We start from the raw sequence: 19895 nt of genomic DNA, 5'->3' as shown, positions 1-19895 counted from the left end.
TATTGTATACTACAGGAGCCGCTGTTAGCATAACTTCATCTTCTCCAGGGCTGGCATTCCCTGGGCTTCTTTGCCCACCCCCCCCCCCGCCATGTCGAGCCCCGGGGTGCCCGTTCCTTCCCCACACCTGTGGAGAGACACAGCTCCTCCCCCGCAGGAGCCGGGCAGGGGGCCGCCCCCACCCATGCCAGGTCCCGGGGGGCCACCCCCACCCGCCCCTCTGCAGGAGCAAGGGGTGTAACTCTCTCCCTCCCCGCCCCTCCTCCCCACGGGACAAGGGGCGGAGGGATAGGGGATAGGGTTACAGCCTTGGGGGGCAGGGTCATAGGGTGGGGCCAAGCAGGGCTGGGGGGTGGAGCAGGGTGCAATGTCAGGGGGAGCAAAGGGGTTGTGATAAGGGTTAGGGGCAGAAACCGGTGGGTGGAAAGGATTATGGGTAGGAGAAAGGGGATACACAGGGGGATTCACCATGTGGCCAGGTAACACGTGGCCAGTGCCATTTTGGCTCTCAGTCATGTGGGCATAGGAAGATACATTTTCTTTAACACTGGGAAAAGAAGGGTATAGAGAGGGAGCCTTGATGGCTTGTGAAGCAGGACTGGGTGACTGAGAGAGACACACGGGACTAGAACTTGTATTGTTTGTCTCGGGTATCTTTTCCATTGGGGGAGCAGAGGTTTTGGGGGAAAAGTTAGGGAAGTCAGATGGATACTGCGGTGCTTGTTTGTCTTCCATTTTTATTTCTCTATTAACTAATTCTTTTTGAATTAAAAGAAAAACCAGGAGGAATTTCAGGGCCGATTTGTCTCCTCCTTCTATTTTTAAGGTTAATAAATTTCCAATTTCATCCCAGGCAGTTACTGAATCTAATTTCAACAATTCGATCTGTTCACTTTGCTGAGTCAAATATGTTACAAACTGTTTTATCTTATTTTTTGAAATTTTTACATTTGTGTTTTTTAAAAAATCCAGTATTTTTTGTGTATGACTCCTTTCTTGTGTGGAGAGCCGGGATCCCATTTTGGAGGTCACAGCAGCTCTGCACACAATCTGTCTATTTTCCCTACTGCAGAAAACAAAGTGGCACCGCAAAGGTTACAATTAAACTCACACTGGTACAGACAGCAGGGAGAATTCCCTCTCCCCCCACCCCATCTCTGCCCACGGCTGGGGGAACCCCACACACTCAGGGCGGCTGCCGCTGGGAAGGAGTTACATGTAACACAGTCCCCCGGGGTCTGTTTCACTCTCTACCCCTCCCAGCCCGGTGTCAGAGTTAAATCTTACCTTATTCTGTCGTTTCTGGTGGTGGAAAGATACTTGTTGCCCTGGAATCGGTCCCGTGGTGCTGGAGGATTTTCGACTCCTTTTCGGAAACTTTTTTTGCTGTATTTTTTAAACTGCATCCAAAGTCTCCAAATAACGACTCACCCTGGCTTTGATAAGCCTTTGAACATGGGCTTGTTCAGCCCCCGGCCGGGCGCCAATCTGTTGCAATCTTCCTCCCGATGGGACCCCTCTGTCCCGCCCCCCGTGGTGAGAGCCCCGATCGTCTCAGGGCACAGGCAGCGGAGGGGGTCCTGGAGTGGATACAACACGGACTCAAAGTATCTAGACACAGGAGGCTCAAACTTGCTGGAATAATCCCAGGTTTATTGTCTGTCGTCCATCCGGGGCAAGAGAGAGACCAGAATGCCCTGGGTCTTATCTCTTATACCAGGGGGCAGGGGTGATTAGGGGATACAGGGAGGTCACAGCCAATGGGAAGGGGGAAGAGAAAGAAGGTTTTCAGGTAGGAACTAACATTACACAAACCAGAGGTGAGTTTTACCCTTGGGAGATACCATGATTTTTAGATGCACTACAACACCCTCCCTCCAAATTATTATAATTCTGAAATCAAGGGGCTCGCAGTCAGAGATCTGGGGATAGGAATAACAGTTATTTAATAGTATTTATAACAAGGCAAACAAACAATAACTACAGCGTTAACAACAAAACAGGACCAGGGACCCTGTGACAGCCTTCTCGGCTGAGACGAGAAAGGATGGAGGAGAGGCTTTGCTTCAAAAACCCCTCAGGCGGGCAGTCCCGATGCTCCTGCAGGGCTCTGAGGAACACTCAGCTGGAACAGCAGGGATGAGCAGAGATCCCAGGCCGGTGGCTGAGGTGTATCAGGAGCTCTGCAGCGGTGGCTGGCACTGCCACATATCCCGGCAGGACAGGGGGAGCGAGTCCCACCAACGAAGAGGGAAGAAGGAGAAGAAGCAGCAGCTCCATCTGGGTGATGGCGAAATTCCCTTCTTTCCACCGCAACAGCTCTGCGCCCTTAAAGTCCTGCGCAGCTGAAGAAGGAGCCAAACTGTCCCTGCCCTCCCTTTTTCCTGCCCCCTTCCCCCCCTGGGCCCGGCGAACTCTTTGTGTTCTTTAAGTATCCACCAAGTACCCTCAGTTAAGTTTTCCCTGCAACTAATGGGTAAAAATTCCACAGGTAACTAAAAGAACTAAAAGAAGGACACCTAACTCCCTACACTGTCTTTCTGTCAAAGGCCCTTTGTGCCTTTTCAGTTGCGGTTTTTGCTTCTGGAGTCAGCTCCCTGAGACAAAGCAGCTCTCTCTCCCCTTTTAATAAATTGAGCAGGGGACTCAGGTCTTCATTAGTGAGACCTAGCCAGGGTCTGACCCAGTTCAAGGACCCGCACAGTGAATGGAGGTTCGCTAGGGTTTTGGGATTGCTAATGATTTCCAGTTTCTGCGGAACAACAGTTTGTCCGGTAATTTCCAGGCCCAGGTATTTCCAAGGTGGCATCTTTTGAACCTTGTCTTCCTGCATTTGGAATCCAGCAGAAGTTAGAACTTTAACCACTAGGCCAAGGGTGTCTTGGAGTACAGTGTCATTGGGACAGCACACTAACACATCATCCATATAATGCAAAATGATTCTCTTTTTTCAGCATGAACAGGGGATAACAATGACACTACATACCACTGGCAGATGAAGGGACTGGCCTTCATCCACTGAGGTAATACTCTCCAGTGATATTGCTTCATTTGTGCTTCCTGGTTGACTGTGGGAATGCAAAAAAGGAAACCGTGCTGCATCTTCTGGGTGCAGGGGAATTTGGAAAAAACAGTCTTTAATGTCTAGCACTGCCAATTGCCAATTTTGTGGAAGCATTGTTGGGGAGGGCATTCCTGGTTGGAGAGACCCCATGTCCTTGATTTTTTTTGTTTATTTCTCTCAAATCCTGAAGGAGGCACCACTTATTATTCCCTGGCTTTTTTATTTACAAACACCGGGGAATTCCAAGGGCTGGTTGTTTCTACTATGTGTTCCTTTGCTAGCTGTTCGTCCACAAGGTCTTTGAGCGCCCTGAAATTCTGTTTACTGAGAGGCCACTGATTCACCCACACTGGATTGTCATCCAGCCACATTAAATTTTGGGTAGGATGCTCTACAGTGGCCTCCTCTAAAAATCCTGGGGGTTCCCTGGAATGGTTAATTTTACTCCCCACTGGGACATGGTGTCTCTTCCCCACAGGGGTCACTTGTAGTCAGTGACAAATGGACGGACACTAGCCAATCTTCCATCCGGGCCCTCGATTTGGACAATGCTCTTAGAAATTTTTGCCAATTTTACCCATCCAACACCTTGTATTTTGCCCGCCACAGATTGCAATTCCTAATGTGAAGGCCACACTTTTTCCGGTATGATCGTCACATCTGCCCCAGTGTCAGTCAACCCTTCCACATTGAGGTGCTCTGATCCATGAGTCAGGTTGCATCCCATAATGGGTTTGTCCTCACCAACCACTTCTGCCCAGTAGACTCCTGCTACTTTATCATCTACTGGGACCTCTGTTGGTACAGGGATCACTTGGGCTATTATCTGTGCTTTGGTTAAATAGAAGGGTAGTTGAGGACATCTTGCTAAGAGAGTGAGGTGTGTCAGGTCTCAATTGTCATGGGAGCCATTTCAATCTCTATCAGTGTGTGTGCTGTGCCTCCAATAACAAAATACTCACTATCCCGTCCTGCCATGTCTTGTGAATTGTCTTGTAGGTCCACTCCATTGACTGTCCAACGGTCAGATCTGAAATGAAAAGCTTTAGCAGTTACAAGTCTGAATTGCTTTTGCAGTTGCCAGATCTTATTAGTCATGCGTTCCTCACAATTATGTTTCTGCTGTCCCCCACTCTGCTCCCCTTTCTCCCTCTTTCCAATTAACATATAGGCTTTTTTTTTGTTTGAGGTCCATCACTTTTGTGTCTTGGTGCTCGATGGAATAGTGCTTTTTTTCTAGTTTTTTTGTTGATTGTCTACAGCTTCTTTCTGGCGTTTCTTTTCCTGCTGGTTTTGCAGACAATTCCTTGCAAAATGTCCTGGCTTCTTGCACTGGAAGCAGATGATATGCTGCAGCTCTTCTGGTGACATCTGTGGCTTGTTCATTGCTGGTGTTGCAGTTGCCACTGTCCTTGGGTTTATTGGCCCTGGCTTCTTTTCGTGTACACTGTACAAATCTGCTTTCTTTGCACAGGCCTCAAGCATGTCTGCTATAGTGGGTGGAGGATTAATAGGCAGACTCAGGATCACTCTACGACAGGCTTCGTTGGCATTCCTTTGGGCTATCTCTTTAATTAGTTCTGTCTGGGCTACTGGTCCTTCTACTTGTCTCTGTATTTGCAGTCTAAGTCAGCTGACAAACTGCAAAAAACTTTCTGATGGAAGCTGTTTAATATTAACATAGCTAACTTGAGTTTCAACTATTGGTAATTGGTTAAAAGTTCTTTCTGCTACATCACAAATTTTATCTGCAATAAATTTTGTTAATACTTTCACTTGATCTTCAGGATTAGCCCAAATTCCTTCTCCACATAAATGCTCTAAAGTTATTTCATTATTCTCTGCATCACGTGCATTTTGGTTTCTTTACTTAAGTTCAGCTAGGAGTTCTGTTAAAGATTTTTTCCATGAGCTTTTCCAAAGGTCAAACTCAGAGGGAGTCAGTAGACACCGGAATAAATCTTTAAGATCAGCAGGAATTAAATCTGTGATTTCAATGTAGTTCTTATTATTCCTCTTGAAACTTCACTATTTCTACCAAACTCATTTTATTTTACAGATGTCTTTGATCACCTGGTAATTTAAAGGCTGATGTTGTATTTGCATTGCTCCTCTGCTGTTATTATATACTACAGGAGCAGCTGTAAGCATATCTTCATCTTCCCCAGGGCTAGTACTCCCTGGGTTTTCCCGCCCACACCTACTCCTGCTGGGCCCTGGGGACCCCGTTCTCTCACCGAACCTGTGGAGGGGCTGAGCTCCTTTCCCGCAGGAGCTGGCCGAGGGCCCATTCCCCCCTCCCCACCAGGGGCCAGGCCTGGGTCACCTCTCCCCCTGCTCCTCCACAGGAGCAGGGGGTGTAGCTCTCCCACCACCACTCCCCCCTGTGGAGACAGGGGGTGGAGGCATGGGGAGTAGGATTGCAACATCGTGAAGTGGGGTCGTAGGATGGTGCTAGGCAGGGTTGGGGTATGGTGCAGGCGGGAGGAATGTCAGAGGGAAGAAAAGGATTGTGATAACAGCTGTGAGCAGGAACTGGTAGGTGGAAGGGGTTGTGGGTAGGAGAAAGGGGATACACTGGAGGATTCACCATGTGGTCAGGTAACACATGGTCAGTGCCATCTTGGCTCTCAGCCCCGTGGGGGTAGAGCAGTTCATTTTCTTTAACACTGGGAAGAGAAGGATATAGGGAGGGAGACCTGATGGTTTGTGAAGAACTATCAGAACTGGGTGGCTGAAGGAGACACATGGGACCAGGACTGGCATTGTTAAGCTGCATTTCATGTTTTTCTTGAATTGTCCCAGGTATCTCTTTCAGCAGAGGAGCAGGGGTTTTGGAAAAAGGGTTAGGGGAATCTGGTAAAGACTGCAGTACCTGTTTCTCTTTTATTTCTTTTTTATTTCTCTGTTAACCAAATCTTTTCGAATTAAAAGAAAAACCGGGAGAAATTTTAAAGCCGATTTGTATCCCTTTTCTATTTTTAAAGTTAATAAATTTCCAATTTCGTCCCAGGCAGTTACTGAATCGATTTGTAACAATTCAAGCTGTGCACTCTGCTGAGACAACCATAATACAAACTGTTTTAACTTATTTTTTGAAATCTTTATATTTGTGGTTTTTAAAAAATCCTGTATTTTTTGTGTATAACTTTTGTGTGGAAAGCTGCGATCCCATTGTGAGGATAAAGCAGCTATGCACACAATCTGTCTATTTTTCTTACCACAGAAAACAAACTGGCACCACAAGGGTTACAGTAACTTGTTGGACTCAGCAGCTAGCTTTAGCCGTGGGAGAGCTCACTCCCCCACCTCTGGCTACACTGAATTGGGGCTACAGGGAGAATTCTTTTCCCTCCCCCGCTAGCTGCACGCAGCTGGCCTTGGAATCCGGGCTGCAGGGGGACCTTCTCCTCCCCCTGCTCTGGCTACACGCAGCCCGGGGCTGGAATCAGGAGCTGCAGAGATGATTCACCCCCTCCCCCAGCTGTCTGCACTCGGCCGGCTCTACAGGGGAACTTCCCGCCAGCCCCCCCCCTGCTCAAATGTGGCTGGTCTTTTGTTTGCTGGCCATCCTGGCACAGCCGCCGCGCGCAAAGTGGTATCCTAGCCACTGCAAAGCCTCCGGGGCCCCCCTGCCGCTTGAATTCAGGGCTTCAGGGAAGTCGCTCAGCTCCAGACCTCTGCGGAGGGATACCTCACCGATGCGCAACTCGTCACAGCCTCAGCCAGGTGGAATCTTGCTGCACTCCCGCCCCAGCCCGGAGTTTGCTTACCCCGTTCTCTTGTTTCTGGCGGTGGAAAAACTACCTGTTGTCCTGGAACCGGTCCCACTGATGCTCGAGGGATTATTGATTCCTCGTGAAAGCTTTTTGGCTGTATTTTAAACAGCGTTCAAATGTTTTCAAGGAGCGACTGTCCCTGGCTATATTCAGCGTTTTAATGTGGGCTTTTTTTGCAGCCCTGAAACGCCGGGTGCCACTCTGTTGTAATTATTCCAAGAACCCCTTTATCCTTGCCCCCCGTGGAGATGTGCCTGCCCTTCACAGAACACGGGAGGGAAGGGATCTCACAATATATACAACATGGACCTAAGGTATCTTAGACACAGGAGGCTCAGACTTGCGAGAAGTTGTCCCAGGTTTATTGTATGTGGATCGCATGGGGGCAAGAAAGAGATTGAGATGCCTCAGATGCTATCTCTTAAATTAGGGGGAGGGGGTGGTCAGGAATTCAGGGGAGTTACAGCCAATGGGATAGGGAAAGGGAAGGGGAGGTTAGGTAGGGACTAACATTACACAAAACCAAGAGTGAGTTCTTCCCTTGGGACATACCATAATTTTTAAATGCACTACAACAGAATGGCATTGTCAAGGTGCATTTCCTGAGTTTCCTGATTCGTTCCATGTCTTTTTCAGCTCAGGAGCACAGGGTTTGGAAGAAGGGTTAGGGGAAACCAATGGAACCTGCAGTGGCTGTTTTTTCAATTCTCTTTCCCTGCTAACCAGTTCTTTCCGAATTATAAGAAAAAATGAGAGATACTTTGAAGCAGATCTGTCTCCCTCCTCTACTTTAAGTGTTAACAAGTTTCCGATCCTATCCCATATAGGGGCAGAATCTACATCTAACATGTCAAGCTGTGGAAAGTTATGAGACAGCCATGATACAAAATGTTTCAACTTATTTCTAAAAATCTTAACATCTGTAGTACTTAAAAATTCTTCTAATTTGGATTAAAAATTATTTTGGGGTGCAGACATCTTAGATCCCATTTCTGCTGTTAAAAAGCTGTTAGCACAACTTGTTTTTATTTTCTTTCACGGCAAAAGCAACAAAGCCTGCAGTGGCAGGCTTATCTCAGTTCGACACCCCCCCCCCGCCGCAGCTGCTGTGCTCCGCAGCGCTCCTCACTGCTCCGGCTGCCCGCTGTCGCCCGAGGAGACACTCACGCTGCAGCTGCCGCCCCGGGTTCAGCCAAGCCGATCTTAACCTCGGCGCCGCCACCGCCACTCGCCAGGCGCTGGGCACGGGTCAAGACTGGTCCCACCGCTGCGCTGCTGGCCCGGCCTGTGCACTCCGACTCGGCGCCCACCGCCACCCAGGCGGGCCGCGCTTGGGAGCCGCTCCGCCACCGAATGGGGCTGCCGCGGCCCCGGCTCTGTGCCTGCCGCCGCCCACGCCGCCCGAGGTGTGGCACTCGCCCGCTCAGCTGCACTGTTTTCCTGCGCTGCCACAGTTGCTGTCAGCCAGTCTGACTCACCGCTTTTATGTCCTCGGTTGTCTCAGGCTATGTAAGAAGATCCCTATTCCTGAGACTTAGCCTCTCCAGGCTTGAGAAGATTACCAGCCTCCCCCTTGTGAGCTGTGCCTGCGCTGTAGCTCCCAAGGTATCTGACGTCTTCCAGGCTTGCGAAACCCACACGTGAGTTTCCAGCCGCTCGTGGAGGGGCTCTAAAAAGCTCCACCAATAGGCGCCAACTGCTACTAGAGTCCCCCTGCTCCCCTGGGGCCATATTCCGCCCAGCCACGGGCCAGAGGAGGGGGGAGTTATATCTAAGTAGCTTGGATTAGAGGTAAAAACAAGGCTCTTTCCTTCCTGGGATGATGTCCTGGCTTTATTCAAGGGATCTGGTGCAGAAAAGAGGAAGACACTGACCCCGTGCTGCTTTTTGAAGGGAGGGGAAAGGGGGAAGGGTTGCAAATTAAAACCAATAGGAAAACATTACAAGGGAGGAGTCAGGGAAAGGGACTAACCACTCTGCAGCTCAGAGGGTATATTTCTGGATCATACCATGTTTCTTAATGCATTACAACAATTTCCTTTGCATCATGATGAACGGTTATCAAAACCTTTCCCCCATTCTCTAGTTTCTCTCAAAATCTGATTCAGGTCTTGATGTTTAAGTAACTGCTTTACCAATGTAAGGTTCATGCCAATGAGTGTGGGTGATGAATGATTATATGTTGTATAGATGTTTTTTATCAGCTGGTGGGATACAACAGGTACCAAATATATAAAATCATGCCAAACAATATTGATGATGTTACAAACACAAAAGTTGAAGTGATTCCTAACAGGTAAGTATTTGGTCTCACCATCTATTTTTACTGAGGTACAGGCGGTTCTCAAGCATGCGCAACCTTGGCCAATGTATATGAGCACAGTCTTTTGAATGGTGTCTGGATGAATCTCGAAGTGGCATACCTCTTGCTCAGTATCTAGGCATATGTCCTGAGCATCAATAATATTACTTTCACAAATAATTCCCCGTTCTTCTCAAGTGACACAAGAGTCCATGTTTCTGGTTTGCTGTTTCTTGTCTACCTTCCAGGCCCATGCTCTGTGATCAGAGGGATAAAGTACTGTCTCTTCGTGATTTAATCCTAATGCAATAATAGGATGGATGACATAAATTGTGGCACTACATACAGTAAGTACAAAGGTAGTAGCCACATTAGTTGTTATAAATTGTTGTGACAAAATAGAAGGGACAATTTATATAATAATTAATGAAAACAAATTTTTATTAAATCAGCAAACAGTAAAGCAAGCAAGAACCCAGCTGGGGGTGAGCCGGAGGACACTTCCTCTTAAGTGTCCCGCACACGGCGTGCACCTTGGCTGAGGAGGTTCCCTTTTTTATACAGTCCCTGCATCGGTGTCTTCCTGGATCCCATCAGTGCCTGTGCCTCCTGTTGCTAGGGGGTCTTCTTCTGCCTCTTGGTGGTCATGGGTAGGGGTCTTCCTCTGCTTTTTGGTGGTCGTGGGTAGGCAATTCTCCTTAATAAGGAGATGTTCTACTTCCCCTTTGTACAGCTGAATAGCATCCTGCAGCTTTAGCTCTGCAGTTTCAGCTTCTTGCCTTCACAACTGGATATGTGGTCACTGTGGTTAGGCGTTTCTGCAATGTTAGTTTTTTTAAAACAACCTTAGCAATCATATTTTATTTTCATAATAATATTAAATTTGATTAACAAATAATAAAAATTTATTACAATCTCCCCTTTTCTATTTTCCATTTTGTTTATCAAATTTTCTTAATACCTCTCTTGCTTTATTTAACATCACCTCACTTTCAAGTTCTTCCCTTTCAGATTGTTGGTGAATTAGTAACAGATGGGCTGCTTCCAATCTTCCTTTCACTATTGATATTACCTGATTGATTATACAGGGGCCAAAAGTGAGGCTTAGCAGTATTACAATCACTGGACCCATCAGAGTAGATAGGAGACTCGTTAACCAGGGTGACTGGGAAAACCAAGCCTCATACCAACTTTTTTGCTGTTCCCTTTCTTTGCGTCTTTTTTCTAATCCCTCCCACAGTTTTATCATGGTGTCTCTTACTACTCCTGTGTGGTCCACATAGACACAACATTCCTCCCCAAGGGCTACACATAATCCTTCTTGTTGTAGGAACAACAAATCCATTCCTCTCCGATTTTGAAGTACGACTTCAGATAATGATGTAAGAGATCTTTCTAAAGCTGTAATAGACTTTTCAACTCTTTTTAAATCCTCGTCTACTGCTGCCCAAAGGCTAGTTAACCCTTGTTGTTGATTCACTAAGCATGCTATCCCAGTTCCTGCCCCTACTGCTCCAACCCCAAAAAGTGTAGTGATTGTTATTGCAGTCAAGGGTTCCCTCTTTTGTATTCGATGATTGTTATTTTCAATTATGTCAAGGACCTCTCTCTGAGTGGTATAGTACTCGTGGCATAATTATTACCTGTATGCAGCATTCCCTGGAACCATTAAGTACACCCAAAGATAAACAGGGTATAAGGCCTACCTTAGAACAAATCCACTTTGCTCCACCGACAGGAATAAGCCATTTCCCTTGGACCTTTTCAGGCTCCTTTAGAGTGGTTTTACACAATCTTTTTATTCTCTTTGATATGTTTCCCACAAATGTTCCTGCTCCCTTTACATTTTGTAAAGTAAGTCCTACCTTTCGATCTCTCCAATTGCACTGTGTTGGATTACTTTCATTGCTTTGATTAAATGGTTCTGGGGTCCCGATGGCTTCATAGTAAGGTGTTCTAGTGCATCTAAAAATCATGGTATATCCCAAAGGAAGAACTCACCCTCAGTCTGTGTAATGTTAGCCCCTACCAGAAAACCTTTTCCCCTTTCCCTGTCCCATTGGCTGTGACCTCCCTGTATCCCCCGATCACCCCCCACCCCCTAGTATAAGAGATAAGACCCAGGGCATTTTGGTCTCTTTCTTGCCCCGGATGGTTCACGTACAATAAACCCAGGATTACTCCAAGCAAGTCTGAGCCTCCTTTGTCTCAGATACTTTTAGTCCGTGTTGTATCTACTCCAGGATGCAACTCCCGCCCGTGTTCTATGAAGAGCAGGCCTCTCACCACGGTGGGTAGAACGGAGGGGTCCCCCAGGAGAAGATTGCAACAGTAAGGAGGCTTGACATCATAGCATAATCAACAGTGCTGGGCCAGCTCAAAATGGGAAGCATTTAAAAAGGCGTAGCTAGCTTTCATAATTTTCCATAAAGAATCTATCAAGCCTTGCTCTGGAGTCAGGGTTTCTGTCCAGTATACTGGAGGTGTTATGGTTCTAGAGGGTGTTGCAGTCAGCAACTTCAGGATCTCGTCCAGGGAAGCAGCAGGATTCTGGGGACCAGCATCAAACACCAACAAGACGGGCTCCTGGTTCATGAAACCATTTATTCAGTATGAGAACAAACTCAGGTCCAGAACAGAGAGCCCCGAACAGAGGCACAGCAGGGGTTTTTGAGGGACAGAACTCTTAAGGGTTTCCACCTTTGAGGGTGGAGTTCAGGGTCAAGGACCATTAGAAACACAGCAAGGGAGAACCTCCCAGGGACTCAAACCCAATCAGAGCACCTGGGCCGCCCTTCATAAGGGGTTTGGGGTGGGACAATGTAACTCTTTGTCTCCCCTGAGGCCGCTGCCACAGAGGGCCACTCGGTTGGTGTCTGCTTTTTCCTTTTGCGAGGATTGTTCTTGGTAGCAGGATTGGGATTGTTTTTGATAACCGGTTTGATAACAGGTTTAAGACTTTCTAATCACAGGATTGGGACCCACTGGCTGAGGGTCTTCTAAAGCAGTTTCGCTTTTAGTATTAATGAGACCTCCCCTGTCTGTTCCTGATTCCCAATATCTCATTCCCCATGTTTTTCCCACAACCCATCCTCTGTCCTCAGGATTGGTTACATTAAGATAAAGGTGTGTGCAAGTTCCATTCGGAAATACCACCTTCCGGCGGCCCAATTGCATGCCCCCGGAGGGTTCTGGCCGGGGAGGCTTGCATCCAGCTGGCCCCCACCCCACAGTTAGAAATTTATCCCCTACTGTTTTCCAGTTAGATGTTATAGTCTCACACCCTCAGTAGGCATAATAATAATGTCCGGGATAATTACAATAAGAAGGCCCAGTGCTAGGACACATGTAAAAACTCTTTTGATTCCAGCACATCTCTGTAGGCGCTAGCTGGCACAACTGTGGTGTGAAGGAGGGAGGTCCCGCTGTGACATAACTTTGGAGCACAGTTTGATCATTCCATCTAATAAGAGACCATTTAAAAGGCTGGTGGGCATGCTGAGCGATTACAACTGCTGGACAACAAATCCACAAAATACATCCCAGGAGAATTGGTGGGTACCAGGTGGGAGCAATAATGCGGTGTTTTACCTCTGCAATAGGGATTCAAGGTGGTATTTTAGAGGGAAGCATGTACGACACAGGTTTGAGAGCTTTCCGGATCACTGCCCTGGGAGTGTTGGTTCCCCACAGTTTCTGTACGTCTCTGCCTCCTCTGCCTACTCCTTTGCTTGGAGCAGCGAGGTATCCCATCTTCTCGGCAGCAGTTGTATTCTTCAGGGGCTCTCCCTTTGGCTTTACACCGGGTCACATACGCTTCCCAGCTTTTACTCTTTATCTGTGGTGCTGAGCACGGTACCCAGGGTATGCGTTTCCTACACACCACCTCGATGATTTCCAATTCCCCTAATATATTAAGTGAGCTCCTAGATGAATTAGGATGTGCACACGCTTTTTCTGGGTGGATTCCGTGTGCGTATATTTTCCACCACTCAGGGGATCCCTTTTTGAGTTGCCCAATGTTCACCGCTTGCTCTAAATAGATTGAAGTTAATAACCTTTCATAGTTGTAGCATTCTCCACAAATTTTTCTAGGGGGATACCCTATTCTACAATGTCCCCACCAATTATCCTTACACAACTTACACATAAAACAAATAAAAGGATAACAAATACAATCAATTTCAGGGCAAAACACAACTTCACTCATTAGTTTTACGTTTTAACCGGATTTTCAGTTAATCAGGTTGGGGAATCACTTCCCATGCATCAGCGACTGGACTCTTTATCCGACTGGCGTGCGTCCATCCTCTTTCAGCAGTCCGTATAGCTGTATCTGTGGTGAGCAAAATAAGAAAAGGACCTTCCCATTTAGGGGTGAGAGAGGTTTCTTTCCAAGTTTTAATGAGGACAGAGTCTCCAGGTTGTACACGGTGAATAGGTGCATTCAGGGGAGATCTCTGGGTAATCAGTCCTTGTTTTCTCAGTTCATTCCTTCTTTTCATTAGATTTAAAATATATTCATTCAACAGCTGTTTTTCTAATACCGGGTGGTCTGGGGATATTTCCATGTTATATGGCATTCCAAATAACATTTCAAAGGGTGAAATTCCCGTATCAGTCCTGGGTTGAGTGCAGATATTTAAAAGAGCTAACGGCACACACCTTACCCAGGATAGTCGGGTTTCTAGCATTAGCTTGGTTAGCTGCTTCTTTATTTCCCCATTCACTCTCTCTGCCATTCTGGAGCTTTGGGGATGATAAGGAGTATGATAATCCCATTTTATGCCTAAAGGTTCCAAAGTTTGTTTTATTATTTTTGAAGTAAAATGTGGTTCCCGGTCTGAATCTATAACCTCCACTATCCCATATCGGGGAATTATTTGTTCTAAAAAAGCTTTTACTACTGTCTGTGCAGTTGCACGGGCCGTGGGAACTGCTTCTACGTAGTGGGTGAGATGATCAACTATGACTAACAAATAGCGATATCTTCCTACTTTGCGGAGTTCGGTAAAATCCACTTGTACTTGGGCAAAGGGTCTGATTGCTAGCTCTCGTCCTCCCGGCACTTTGTCTCTCAGGTGCTGTTTATTCACTTTTTGACATGTCGTACAAGCCCCTAATAATTGTTTGGCCAAATTATAAATACCCATACATATGTATTTATTGGTAAACTGATCCACTAATGCTCTTGCCGACCAATGAGTGTGTGTTTTACAGTGAATATCCCTGAGTATTTTCCAAGCAAGTCCTTTTGGAAGGATGTCTCTACCATCGGGGAGGAACCACTGATTTCCCTTTTTAACAAATCCTTCTTTCTTAAATATTTCTTCCTCCTGTTTAGTAAAGGACAAATTAAACCGGTAAGTGTTCCCATTTAAGGATCCATTTTTATTTTCGGGCTGTTTAAAAACCATTATTGCCACTTTTTTTGCTTCTTCATCTGCCAAATTGTTACCTCTAATTTCAGTAGTTACTCCCCTCTGGTGTCCTCTCACATGGACCACTGCAATTTCCATGGGTCCTCTTAAGGCCTCTAAGGTTTGCCTAATTAACTCCCCATGCAGCAATCCTTTTCCTTGGGAGTTAATAAGTCCTCTCTCTTCCCAAATTTTTCCAAATGTATGTACCACCCCAAAAGCATATTTTGAGTCTGTATATATAGTTCCCTTTTTCCCTTTTAATAGTTTTAATGCCCATAATACTGCATATAATTCACATGCCTGTGCAGACCAGGCCTGACTTAACAGACCTGATTCAATCACTTCAAGGGTCTTTCCATTAACTAATGCATACCCTGACCTCCTTTCTCCATCTGCTACTCTAGAGGACCCATCTGCAAAAATTTTCTTCCCCTCTTCCAGCGCACTATCTTCCAAATCTTCTCTAATCTTGGTTTGCTGTTCTATGCACTGAATACAATCATGAGATATATCTTTTTCAAATCCCCCATACAAAAATTGCGCTGGATTCTGTAAAGAGGTTGTTTCTATTTCCAAGTTGGAGGACTGAATCAAAATTCCTTCATACTTTAATAACCGTGCATCTGTAATCCATTTTTCAGCTTTTTGTTGTAAAATCCCCCTAACATTATGTGCAGTTAATACCTTCAATTTACTCCCAAAAGTAAGTTTGTTAGCTTCCTCTACTAACAAGGCTACTGCCACAATTGCTTGTAAGCATGAGGGCCATCCTCGGCTTACAGGGTCTAGCAATTTAGAAAGGTATCCCACAGGCCTCTTTTTTCCCTGCCCACTCTTGGGTCAATACTCCATAAGCAGTTCCCTCCTGACTATCCACAAACAAATAAAAAGGTCTCCTAATGTCAGGGAGGCTGAGCACTGGAGCCTGAATCAAATCGTCCTTCAAGTTCTCAAAAGCCTGATAATCCTCTTCACTCCATTTCATTGCTTCTTCTCCCACTAAATTCTGATACAAAAATTTCACTTTTCCGCTAAAGCCTTCAATCCACTGTCTACAATATCCCATTAATCCCAACACTTGTCTAATTTGCCTCTTACTTTTAGGGAGTTCTAAAGCTAAAATACCTTTTACCCGTTTGGGATCTAACTTCTTACACCCTTTCGTAATCCAATGTCCCAGATATTTCACTTCCTCCTCCAGGAATTGCAGTTTCGATTTGGACACTTTAAGCCCCTGTATACTTAAAAAGTTTAAAAATTTAATGCTTTCTGCTCTAACACTTTCTTCACTTTCCCCTGCAATTAATAAATCATCCACATATTGTAATAAAACCACCCCCGTCCCTAATTCATAATCCCAGAGAATTTGTTCCAAAGCCTAACCAAACATATTAGGTGACTCGGTAAATCCTTGAGGGAGTGCAGTCCATCCTAACTGCTGTTTTCTATGGGCATCTGGATCTTCCCACTCAAAAGCAAAATAATATCTGCACTCCTCCTTAAGAGGACATGCCCAAAATTCATCTTTTAAGTCTATAACCGAGTACCACTGATATTCAGGGTTTAGTTGACTTAACAATGTATATGGATTTGCAAACATAGGGAAGGGGGTCACAGTTCATTTATTTATTTCCTGCAAATCATGCACTAATCTGTAGTTAGTTTATCTTTTTTTTTCAAGCTTATATTTAATTCTGTCTATTAAATCCCATCCCAGCAAATTATAATCTGCTTCTGGAACTAATCAAAATGGTCCAACTCCAAATTTACATGCTGATTCTAATTGTACATTCTCAATTATGGGAGCCGAAAAGGGTTCTCCACTGGCCCCTACTAATTGGATATGTTTTAATGAAGGTTTATATCCTTTAGGTACTCGTTGGACAGTGGACTGCTCTGCCCCAGAGTCTAGTAAAAATTCGAGTACCTCTTGCTGAGGACCCACTTTCAAATTTATCAAGGGCTCTGATGATTTTATATGGGTCTGAAATAAATAGAGCCCCTGACTTCTCTAATCCTGTTCAAATACCTTCTCCTCTTGAATCCTCTGTCTACAATTCCTCTTCAAATGCCCTTTCTTGTGACAATAAAAACATTCAACTTCACTCAAATCCCTTTTCCCAACAGGTTTTCCAGGCCCTTGGGGTCCCTTAATAAACCCTCTTTCTCTCGGGTTACGAACCCCCTCCCGTACTGCAGCCACCAGCAACTTAGTCTGCCTTTTCTGAAACTCCTCCTCCCTCCTTGCATACACTTTCTGAGCCTCTCTCAACAACTCATCCAGGGGTTTTTCTTGCCAATCCTCTGTTTTTTCTAACTTTTTCCTTATATCCGGCCAAGATTTAGCCACAAATTGGGTTTTAAGGAGGGCTTGTCCCACAGGTGTAATGGAATCAATGCCTGAGTACAATTGCATGCATTTTCGGAGACGTTCCAACCAATCTGTTGGGGTCTCATCCTTCTTTTGCTCCTCTTTAATTGCTTTATTAATATTTTGTTCCCTCAGGACAGATTCCTTTACCCCTTGGATTATTATGGCCCTTAAATCACCCATGTTATTACGCCCTGCCGGTTCTTGATGATTCCAATGACGATTTTGCATGAGCCACTTAGTGTCTGCAGCAGGTCCGGCCTGATGTGTTAGATCCCAAACCCGCATCCCTGCCCTCCGTATCATGTCTCGTTCCTCGGCCGTAAATAATATGGCAAGGATGGCCTGGAGTTCTTCCCAGGTGTATGTGTTGGGATCCAAAAACTGATCTAAACGTTCGGCCACCCCCAAAGGATCCTCTAGTAGGTTACCCATTTCCTTCTTAAAATCCCTGACATCCCCGGTATTAAGGGGAGCCGACACATACCCAATGCGCTGGTTGTTCCCACCCGGCATCGGCACCTCCCTCAAGGGATATAGGTTCTGCCTAGCCTGACTCCGGGTAAATGGTCTCTGTGGTTCCTGTGGTAACAGTGGTGCTTGTGCTTGTGGTAACGGTGGTGCTTGTGCTTGTACTTCCCCTTGTGCTTCTTCATCTTCTTCCTCAGGGAGGGCATAGGGAGGTGGGTATAATAATTCATCGCTCCCCCCTTTCCTTTTTCCTTTTTATCTTTTAGTGGATACAAGGAGACATTTCTATCAGTCTTGTGTGTGTCCCTTGGAAGCCAAAGAGAGGCATACTCACTTTCCTCTGCGTTCCTGGGGATCTTACTGTTTACCCAGATGTTCAAGTCCTGTTGGACCCACTCATCAAAAGAGCTAAATGGGGGCCATGTTACTTCTGGTCCATGAATTGATTTTCCTTCCCATACCTCAATACTATAATAAATCATCTTTTCTCTATTTTTTTCTTTTCTCCAGGGTGATTCATCCCAATATTTCAACATTAGCCCTAACAGGCTGTCGGGAGGGATCTTGGGCAACTTCCCTTTATTCCCTCAAATGGACCCAGAAGGCTTGCTCCCCTTCTGTCCCATCTTCCAGAGCCCCCTCAGTCACTCACACACACGCTTGTTTGTGGCCCAGGTCCTCGCGAACTGTGGGAACCACGCTAATGAAGGGTACCGCTCTCACTTGGCCTCCAGGAGACCTCTCAGACACCAGGCTCTGGGAACACCAACCCCAACCAAACGGTATCCCAATCTTATACTTACCCCTTCCGGGGTCTTCGCTTGGTCTTCGTGCGCACAAAATTTAACGGGTTCCGCGGTTTCCTTTTGCTTGCTTACCAAATTTGGAGGTCCGGAATGCCAGGTCTGAGGAATAGAGATCCTCCACACCAGGGCTATCCGAAAACAGGGATAGGGCACCTCCCTGGAGGGGGATCCCCTAAACCACAGATCCCAGGATCTGAGTCACGGCACCAAATGGTTATAAATTTTTGTGACAAAATAGAAGGGACAATTTATATAATAATTAATGAAAGCAAATTTTTATTAATTCAGCAAGCAGTAAAGCAAGCAAAAACCCAGCTGGGGGTGAGCCGGAGGACACTTCCTCTTAAGTGTCCTGCACACGGCGTGCGCCTTGGCTGAGGAGGTTCCCTTTTTTATACAGTCCCTGCATCGATGTCTTCCTGGATCGCATCTGAGCCTGTGCCTCCTGTTGCTAGGGGGTCTTCTTCTGCCTCTTGGTGGTCATGGGTAGGGGTCTTCCTCTGCTTTTTGGTGGTCGTGGGTAGGCAATTCTCCTTAATAAGGAGATGTTCTACTTCCCCTTTGTACAGCTGAATAGCATCCTGCAGCTTCAGCTCTGCAGTTTCAGCCTCTTACCTTCACAGCCGGATATGTGGTCATTATGGTTAGGCGTTTCTGCACTGTTAGTTTTTAAAACAACTTTAACAATCATATTTTATTTTAGTAATCATATTAAATTTGATTAACAAACAATAAAAAATTATTACAGGATTAAAACTAGGAAAGTCTCAGCTATCCCATACTGAGAGACCTATATTCCCAAGTTCTAAATACCCTATCTGCTAGCAGTTTTTCTTTCTGTGAAAAACAAAGTTCACTCCTGTAAAATTTTAAAAAGGTTTAATAAAGACAATAAGAGACATAAAATAAAGCAAAGAGTTATGGCCAGGTGCCTTGGTGCGCTGCCAAGAGCACACCTGGTATCTCGGGAACACCCTTTTTATCCCATCCTGCTGTGAGAGTTTAATACATATTCAAAGCATGTCCCCCTCCCTGGTTCCACCTTCTTAGAACATGCTCTGTATGGTTTTTATTTCTGCTGGTCAGCATTATTTCTGCTGGTCATCATTATTCTTGCTGATCCACATTATTTTGAGTCTGGTTTCCTTTCTTCTGCAAATGGTCAGTGTCGATAACAGTCCGGGCCCCTCATCCTTCCTTTGAGAGCAGCTGGGCTTCATATCCTTCCCCTGCTGCCAACAGACTGGTCCTGGCTGCTGATAACAGTTTGGTCTCCATTTCCTGCTGCTGATAACAGCCTGGTTTCCACTGTTCTTCTGCTGGAAACAGCTTAGTCCTTCCATTGTCCTGTCTGTTGGAGTTGCCTTGTCCGGATGAAACATATCCCTACTGTTCAGAATTCCTTTCTAAGCCTATGACTTGCTAAGAGAGAGAAGAATATAGCAAAAGCATATAACATTTATCATAATACTTGTGAAAAGCCAATATTTACAATATGAATACACAACAATACCTCCTTTTGGTTTTTTTTATAAATAATTTGGCTTGAGCAATAATTCTTGTTTTCTAGCTTCTAGCACTCGTTCATTCTTTTCACAAATCAATTTAGCTTCTTCCAACAGGTCTTTCACATTATTTTGTTTTCTTAATACCGTGATTTTTTGTGCCGTTCCAGATGT

The sequence above is a fragment of the Pseudopodoces humilis genome, chromosome 12 (genome assembly GCF_049639895.1).
Source record: "Pseudopodoces humilis isolate 2021_Gansu_Grassland_sample_001 chromosome 12, ASM4963989v1, whole genome shotgun sequence".
NCBI classification, from domain to species: domain Eukaryota; kingdom Metazoa; phylum Chordata; class Aves; order Passeriformes; family Paridae; genus Pseudopodoces; species Pseudopodoces humilis.
This window is presented reverse-complemented; position numbering follows the sequence as displayed.